This window comes from Otolemur garnettii, unplaced genomic scaffold (assembly GCF_000181295.1).
Source record: "Otolemur garnettii isolate 467f Iridium unplaced genomic scaffold, OtoGar3 scaffold00086, whole genome shotgun sequence".
NCBI lineage: Eukaryota > Metazoa > Chordata > Mammalia > Primates > Galagidae > Otolemur > Otolemur garnettii.
The window spans coordinates 2,366,528-2,376,114 of NW_003852481.1; positions in this window are offsets into that span (position 1 = coordinate 2,366,528).

The following is a 9,587-nucleotide window of genomic DNA, read 5'->3' on the forward strand; positions in this document are numbered from 1 at the left end:
CAGCACAGGCACCTGTTATGGGTGGGACTACGTGAGCTCAGCATAGGTCACTGTACCGAGCATGCGTTCTAACTCCAATTCAACAGGAATCAGAACACACAGGAATGTTTCCCTGAGAGGTCAGATAATTTCCACTGTATTGAAAAGGCCTATGTTTAATTCAGCCTTTTTTTTTTTTAAACATATCTTGCATATGTTAAACATAACCAGCAGGTCCCTGTGCTGGTTTTGAGCTTGTAGGCTGGTGGTTATAAGGTTACAGGTTCTGAAGTGTGAGTGTTGCAGGTGCTGTGTGTGGCGCCTGCGACTCCATCCCCTTGAATCACATGGTACACTGCGGCCACGTCCCTGTGCAGTGCGCTCTGCCCAGTGGAGGTGTCCCGTAGTGTGCATTTCTCATAGCCCCCAGTGGCTTTCTCATTATATGAGGCTTCCTTTGAATTCTGATGAGGTTCCCTCGAGGCAGTTTTCGGGAAGGCAACGGTGGTTCACAGAATATTTCCTCCAAGCCAGCAAGCTAAGATGGCGAAATATCAAGAAATGCTTTTCTTAGTATTGTTTATCGTAACCTCCTTTCTTTGGTGAAGCCTTATTTCTTAATCTGAATGCCAAAGACTGAGCCTCAGAGAGGCATCCAAGTACGTTCTTTTATGTTGCAGGGGAAGCTATCAGATTTAATAGCCTGAATTTGAATGCCTGAGTACTGTTTAAAAAATTATCTGAACCTTGGAAATAAAGCAGCAAGATCATGGCATGTTTCTTCAGAGCTGTGCTGTCGTCCTCTCTGTCTAGCTTTGGAAAGACGTGCGGTAGGAGGGAGGATTATCTGGTGTTGTAGAGGAGGGTTGGCCAACCGCATCCTGTGGATCAAAGACGTGCTAATTCATTACCTACCACCAGTAGCTGTCTTCATGCTACAACAGCGAGTTGAATAGTTGTATTGGCTGTCCAGCCCGTACAGAAAAAGTTGCTCACCCCTGCTCTAGGGGAAGGTGACCCCGACGGACTGTGCACTACTGAGCAGTCCCCCCACCCTCTCAAGTCAGAGGTTAACTTAGAAAAGATTGATGGGTTGCAACAGATTTCTGTTTGGTAGAAAAGGTAATTCCAAGAGTTACAGTTTTCTTGCCTTGTTGGGCGTTGCCAACTTTTATCCATCTCTGTCTTGTTATGTCGTGTTCCTTTCCCCTCTGACTGTGTGCAGCAGTTTCTCGTGTCCTCCTCGTAACCAGCTTTGTCATTCTGCAGGTCCCCTTCTTAAGGAGTTAAGTAATCTTAGACAAGCGCTCGCTGTACATTTGTATGAGAGTCTTAATCACGTGGAGAATTATTCAGAGACTCTGAGTCCTGGTCATGCTGTCATCCTGAGTGAGGTAGGCAATTAACCCTACCGGGCCTCTGCTTACTTATCTGTTAAGTAGAGATAATTATACCCAGAGTCTCAGCCAAATTCCTCCCTTACTCATATGATAATATCCACTGGACATGATTTTGTAATTGTTTAGGTTAAAAGATGTTATGTTTATGAAATACTTTGTTAATTGCAGAGCACTACGTGATTGTTGGATTTTGCTTCTTGATAAAATCTGCATCTCAGGTATTTGCGAATTGCAGAGACTTGATTCTTTGACTTCTGCATTTAGAAGAGTTATTTTTATAAAGCAAATGTATAAAGGGATTATCTTAAGCCTGACTACTCACCTGATGAGTGTACTGAAAATAGAAGATGTGTTAGAGAAATATTCTGCTGATAACCACATGTGTCAAATCTTTAAGAAGTAGTTATGACTTTGAAATTTCTAGGCTTCGGCAACTCGAAAAAGGAGCAAGTAATAGGATTATAGATGTATATTTTTTGGAAGTGGGCTGCAAATAATTCACTGCCTTTTTATGGAAAGAAAAAGTAAGAGGAGATACTTCCAGTAAGAGAAAAAGAAGGGAAGTTTCAAGATTGAAAATGGAAATATAAATTGTTTACTTTTACGACAACTGTTCCTTCAAACCATGCAGTTCCTTATAATATTCCAAAACAAATTGCCACATGGTAACCTTTTTTGAAAGAGATAATAGCACTCTATCAGATTCCTCACTCACTAAATTACATCCATAAGAATTTAAATATTTTTTAAATCAAGCTCAATTTTTTTTTTTTACATCGGACAGCCCATTCTAATTTTTGAAACATGATCACTGGGGAGATCTTGCCCAAATAAAACCATTCTTTGAGCACAAGCAAATAGACTTTGGTGAAAGCTTTAGTAGTCTCAGAAGGGCCCCACGTGCTGTAATTCTGTCACAGAGGAGGCGGCATTCTCTAGCTGTTCTGTGAAAAGAGCTGTGTCCCGTATAACCAAGTAAAATTGCCCAAAACGATTCTCATGTGTGCAGGGAACCTAAAGTGATGTGGTCTATCTAAGGTCAGATTTGCATTAGCAAATAAAACATGATAGCTGCTATAGTCTTTAAATGTTTTTAAAGTTCAAGCTCTTTTATTCATTGTTACCGTCCAAATGCCTTAAGTTTCAGACATATAGTAGATGGTCGGCAAATATTGGTTGAATATCCTGAGTAAGTCTCCTGTTAGAGACCTATTTCCTTCGTCCATCACTGTGTGTCCAAAGGCTTCTGGGGTGAGGTAGCAGGAGATTGAGGAGAAGGAGAAATTCTGGTTAGAGGTGTTTCATTTGTTCGTTTATTTTTTAGACAGGTCTCACTCTTACACAGGCTGGAGTGTGGCGGCACAGTCAGAGCTCACTGCAGCCTCAAACTCCTGGGCTCAACCTCTTGCTTCAGCCACATTCTGAGTAGCTGGACTACAGATGCAGTGTGCCACCATGCCCAGCTAGAGTTTTAAATGCTTCATACAGACAAAATCTCACTATGTTGCCCAGGCTGGCCTCAAACTCATGGCCTCTAGTGATCCTTCAGCTTTGGCCTCCTAAAGTGCTAGGATTACAGGCATGAACCCCATTGCACTTGGCCTAGGTTAGAGCTTTGGGTAAGTATGATTATATTGAGCCCTGTGAACCAAGAAAAAAAAAACGGGGAAAGCAAAAAGGTTATACCATCAACAGCTTTGGGGGCTAAAGTCTTGAGCTGTAGCGCCTATCAGGATGATGAGATAAACTCTCAAGTGTTTTAAAATCTTTACTGCTTTTACAAAATAGTTGAACTCCTCAGGAGCACAAATTGATTATTACTTTGAGGACACTGCCAAAATTTACAAAACTGAAGACGAAGTGTTGATGTGCACAGTCCCGTGGGCGTAACTGCTCTGGCACCTACCTCTTGCAGCTTCTGTTTGCATGTCCTGAGGTGCTACAGGGGGCTGTGCTTTTGGGATACAGAGGTCTCCTTTATCGTAGAGGATAAAGAGAGGGTGGTCCTAGGAAACTGACTTTCCGAGCTTTTCCTTTCTCTACCAGAGACTAAAACCTTTTTCCAGTTATCAGCCAAGTGGGTAGTTGCTTTTATTTATTTATTAATTATTTTTGAGACAGAGTGTCACTTTTTCGTCCTTGGTAGAGTGCTGTGGTGTCACAGCATCCTCAAACTTTTGAGCTTAGGTGATCCTCTTGCCTCGGCCTCCCGAATAGCTGGGACCATAGGTGCCTGCTGCAATGCCTGGCTATTTTTTAGAGACAGGGTGTCACTCTTGCTCAGGCTGATCTTGAACTCCCAGAGCTCAAGCAATCCACCCTCAGCCTCCCAGAATGCTAGGATTGCAGGCGTGAGCCACTGTGCCCGGCCATGTGGCTAGTAACTTCTGTGCCGTAATCATGCAGGGTCATATAGCAGTGGTCCCCAACCTTTTTAGCACCAGAGACTGGTGTCATGGAAGACAGTTTTCCATGGTCTGAAAGGTAGAATGGTTTTTATAGGTGTCTGTAAGTGATTGATTTATTATGGTCTCTGTGCAGTCAGACCTCTCGGCTGATGATGATCTGTTTGCGGCTGTTTCCCAGCACTGCCGTCACCCCCTCAGTGTCACCTCCAATGATCAGGCAGTAGATTCTCCTAGGTAGCTTTCAGCCTTGGATCCTCACAGTCGCAATTTACAGTCAGGAGGGTTCCCACCTCCTGTGAGGATCTCATGCTGCCACCAGCGGTCTGATGTGGTGCTCAGGTCAGGCAGTGACGTGAGTGGTGGGAGCTCCCTGCCTTGCCCGCTGTTCATCTTCTGTGTGGTCTGGTTCCTGGCTGGCCGTGGACTGTTACCAGGGTTAGGGGACCACAGTCTTAAAGCTCCTCCATAGCCCTAGTGAAACCTCTTCTTTGGGGGCGGGCAGGGGATACACAGCCTCATCTCGATATGGTTAACACACACACTTCAAAATATCCATCATCAAGCTCAGAGTTCATGCCGGGTGGCAGGGGAATAATCAGGAGGCCTTCGATGATGACACGACCTGTTGGCACTCTTCTGTCTCCATTATTGCCCAACTTTCTAATGCCACAAGTCCAGTTGTGTGGGTTGAGTGTGTGGCCTTCCAAGCCAAGTGTTGTTTGGAGAGAGAGTAAAGGCAAAACTAAACAGGAAATAAGTAAGCCAGAAGTCATCACCTAACGCAACTGCCCAGAGAAGTGGAAAGATATTTTAAGTGATTTCAGAATGTTTGTAGATATCAAAGAACCAAACCATCTGGGTGGAACGTTTCACTACTCTTACTTCTTTTATAGGGAGATAAATTTTGAGCTGGAAAAAGCTCCCCCTGCCCAAGTTAACATACTTTGTACCTCACACCTCATTCAGAACTCCCAAGCAACGTAAGTCCTAATTAGTAATGCAGCTTAGAAGCGCAGAGCTATTAATGTTTTCCTTTTAATCATTTGCCCATGAGCCAAGGAATCCCTCCCTATCCCACTCATACTTCCTGCCAAGATATTAATTTCAGTCTAGCCCCTCCGCGTGCCCTGCCCCTCCCTCTCCATGCCTTTGGGTTTTTCAATATCCTTCCCGGCTGCTTGAGCCTCCTGCTCTGATTCTCTGGGGGCCGTGCCAATCCCACTCCTCACCTGACCCTCCCCTGCTCTCGTACCCTTGCAAAGCCTACTCCCTCCTTTACCAAGGTTATCTTCCATCCTGGCCAAATACTGGCTCCAGCAGTTAGCAGGGGAGAGCGTATCTGTAGGACTCAGTAGTCCTGAAAGAAATTTTTAGTTTGATCACCTCATAAGCTCAGACTGGAGATTGGAGGCTATGAGTTTTAGGAAGAGGAAAAGTCCAGGAATGTTTAGGGTCCATTTCAGAAGGCTCAGGGGCCACCTGCAGAGACCATGCGAGGACAGTGAAGGGCATCACACCCAGCCCAGAGGAAAGGTGGCTGGGAGGTGGCAGCAGCCACTATTTCCCACTAGCCTGCTGTGGCCAGACAGGAGAGCAGGCCCTTATTTTCAGATTATTTTTAAAGGAAGCTGGAACTGCAATTTTTGTGTGAAATCTGATTTTATATATTTGCAAAGATTTTAAGTTGTTTTATTTTGTTTTTAATATTATGTGGGATGAATCAAACAGCTGTGGGCAGATATGATGGGCTGCCAACTTATAATTTCTAGAGAATCTGTGAAAAGTGGTTCAGTTAAGCCCTAATTATTAGGACTTTTGTTAAAAGCCTCTGAAATGCTAACAGGAGGCTCCTTTGAGTGAATTTGATTTGTGTGGAACTTCAAAATTGATGTGCCTCCTAAGGGATTTTGTGGTGTTAGGAAGCCGGCCCGACTGGGGTGAACTTGCAGGGGTGACTGGGCTCTGGAACAGATCACCGGGCCTCTCTAGGGAACATGCCTGATTCTAAGGTGGCCCTTAGGCGACATGGGTTTTCGAAGGATCAGTGTCCTCTCCTGTCACCACCTGGAAATGGCCAGGTGTGTCATCCAAGCTTAAATCTCTAGGGAATTCCCTCTCCCTCAGAAACATTATAGACTCCCCCCCACGTCTTGCTTTTACAGGTTTCTAAATCTGTAATAAGCCTGGATTAAATTGATCAGGATGATCAGTCTGCACACAGATTGGCTCAGTTCCAAAGGTAAAGTCTAAGCTCCTTCGTATAAGAGGTGCTGAGCCCACATTCTATGTTCTAATGGCGAAACCCTGTGTGTCCCACGAATACCTGGTTTTGTTTCGCACCTGTGCGTTTGCTCAGCTTGAGGGCTGCATGGCACACCCCTGCCCCTTCACGACTGGGCTAACTCTTGGTTATCTTTCCAGATGTCTCTGGACTCCCAGCTGGGATGAAATGCCCCTTTTGGGGACCCTCAGTGTCTGTCTTAGCATTAACCATATTATAGTGTAACAAGGTGGGTTCTTGGTGCCTGTGTCTGCCGCTGAGCTATAAGCACATCCTGTGTACCGTCCTGCACAGAACACTCAGTAGATATTCCCTGCTGAAATGTGGGAAAGCGGAGTGCGGCTGCCTTCAGATGAGCGAGGGGGATAAGTCACATGAACACTTACAAAAGGAAACATAGTCCTTGAGACTCAGGAAGGAGTTGGTAGTGTGGGTGGAGCCACATTACTTGTCCCGCGTTTGGACGCGTTATTTGTCCTGCTGTCCTTTTCACATGTGTCATACTTGCTGACGGTTCAACTTTTTCTCTTGTCTTTTTCATACTTTAGAAGGGCAGAGACCACTGATCTAATAAGGCGTGTGACTTTAGGAGAGGAAGGAAAGAAGGGAACGCCCACTTATTCATTGAACAAGTATTAATTGACCATCTACTGGGTGCTGGGGATTTGGCAAGAATAAAACTAATGAATTTGCCCCTCACAGCTTGCTTTCTGGTGTGTAAGGGAATAGACAATAAATAACATAGGGTGTTTGGGATGGTGGAAGGGGCTACAGAGAGCAAGAAATCAGAAGCGGGATGGAGGTGTTGGGAGGGGAGAGCCAGGAGCTGCCGTGTTAGGCAGGGTGGTCTCTGAGGGGGGCACTGCAGGAAGGCTTGCCAGGGTAGGCAGAGCCCTGGAGCAGGTGGGCCAGGGAGGGCGGGGAGGGCTGGTCAGAAAGCCATGTGAGTGGGGAAGGGAGTTTACAGATGGTGCAGGTCCTTACACCATGGCTAGGGCTCAGGATGGAAGCTGCTGGAAGGTTTTGGGAAAATTCAGTGCTCTGACTCACCACATGTCCAGCACAGTGCTGATTGTTCACATAAACTACCTCATGTAACCTTGTAAAGCCCCCGCAAGGTATATAGTGTTATCATCTTGTAGGTGAGGACGCACATGGACCTTCTCCAGGTCAGACATGCGTCCGTGAGGGAGCCTGGAAGACGTCTGACCCCTCTCAGTCCCAGCTTTGTCCTCTGTAAATAAGTAGGAGTGATGGAAGAGACCAGAAATGTGCTCTGAGAGAGAATCATCAAGAGAGAGATACCTGTAGACTTTACGCAGTTGTGGGAATCAAACGATCATATAGATAAAGGGCCTAGCCCAGAGCAGGAGGAACGCAGTAAATGTTCATCGTGTTCGTTGTTGCAAGGTCACTAGACAGATCTGCTGCTCTGCGTCAGAGAGCCCCACGCAGGCACTGGTGTGCCCTTGATAGAGTTTGGCTGCTGCATCCTCCTCTACCTCCTTCCTATCTCTGGATTCAGCTTTCTTGTCTGAATTTGGAGCCCGTTGTACTGCTCTCCAAGGCAGTTTCCAGGCATGAAGGTCTTCATTGATTCTACAGTGTCTTGGCTGATGGTTACACGCTCCCCTTAACGCCTAGTGAAGGGTGTGTGTGCTGTGGGAGCTTGTCGGTCCCCAGCGGGTGACTTGAGAGGGGTGGTGACAGAATGGTCAGGTTAAATGCCATGTCCTGTTCACGTTTGGTTGGGTCAGTTATCTTGCTAAAGGGGCCTGACCGAGGGCTCCAAGGAAGATCTTAGGGTTTCTGAAAACGAATGCAAAATCCAAGCGATCACTGCTTCCCCAGCCCTGCTGGCGTGTGTCTGCCCCTCGGATGTCATCCTTATTACTTTATAATTTTACCTTCTGACCTTACTGACTCTGACAGTTGTGAGTCTCTTAAAAAAGGATTCAAGAATATTACCATTATGCAGTTGCCTAGCAACAGGTCCTAAAATACATCTGGCTTTAATAGAAGAGCTAAAATGCGTTTTCATTTTTTGGCATTGTCTCTCTCTCCTTTCTCCCCTCCCTCCTTCCTCCCCCTTTCTTTTTCTTTCTTTCTTTCTTTTCTTTTCCTTTTGTGTGTGTGTGTGTGTATATCAACCATGAATTGCACTAGAATTTCTCACTAATCCATTTTGAATTCCTCAAAGCCAAGATACCCAACATAGCATTTCCCCATCCTGGGAAGCTATAGCAACACTGCCTTGGCATCATGACACCTGGTCCCCAGCCCGCTCACAGCATGCATGGAATCCGTATTGTCAAACCTCTCATCACTCTGTAGGGAGGCTCTGCCAGCACTTTTAAGAATGCGAGGAGGAGGAGGAGGTTCTGTTCATCTCAGCCAGGCATTTCCAGTACAGTTTGCCAAACGGTTACAAACATCATTTTCTGACCCATAAAACATTCTGTCCATCACTCCAGTTTCTCTTCCCCAGCAAATTCTCCCTCTTCCTTTTTTTTTTTTTTTTTAATCCTTGCTGTGTTTTCTCAGTCTATAGCTGGTGCACTTTGCCTTATCAGCTGGTGGGAAGAAAAAAACAGCCTCACTGCCTGTAGCTCAGTGACTAGAGCGCTGGCCACATTCACCAAACTCAGCCCGGGGCCTGCTAAACAACAACAACTGCAACCAAAAAATAGCTGGGCATTGTGGTGGGCGCCTGTAGTCTTAGCTACTCGGGAGGCTGAGGCAAGAGAATCGCTTAAGCCCAAGAGTTTGAGGTTGCTGTGAGCTGTGAGGACATGGCACTCTACCGAGGGTGACATAATGACACTCTGTCTCAGAGAAAAAAAAAAAAGAAAAAAAACAGTGAAAAGGAAAAACAGAATATATTTCATTTCTCTTGTCTGCTATTGGATTTCTGCATGTGGAAATACATCAATTTGCAGAGATGCTTCCAGTGGCAAAGGTCGCCCACAGCCTCACCAGGCCATGAGGTCCAGAAGTCTGTAGGCCAGGTCTGCACACGAGCCCCTGGTCACCAGGCAGGGCCTACAGAGATTCAGGGGTGTGGAGTTCAGTAAGGGGGACACGGGGGGTGCCTTGAGGGGTTAGAACATTCACATTTAATTAAGAACTAGTCTAGTTTCCATTGCTCAGTATCAATTCCAGGCTGTTCCAAACCGACCTGATCATAACCAGTTAAAGGTATTGATTCAAAGCCTCGTTTCTGCAGATTCTGCTTCAGTAGATCAGGCGTAGAACTTGGGAAACAGCTTCTAACAAGTACCCTGGTGATTCACAACAGGCAAGTTTAGGAAACGGTCCAACAGGGTAGAGTCCAGGTGGTTTCAACTGCAGACCAGGCTTTCTGTGGCCTTGCTGGCGATCGACTATCAGTTCCAGACACCCTGCTGGCTTGCGCTGCCCCCTTGCATGGCTCCAGACACACCGCAGGCTTGTGCTGCCCCATGGCACGGCTCCAGACACACCGCAGGCTTGTGCTGCCCCATGGCACGGCTCCAGACA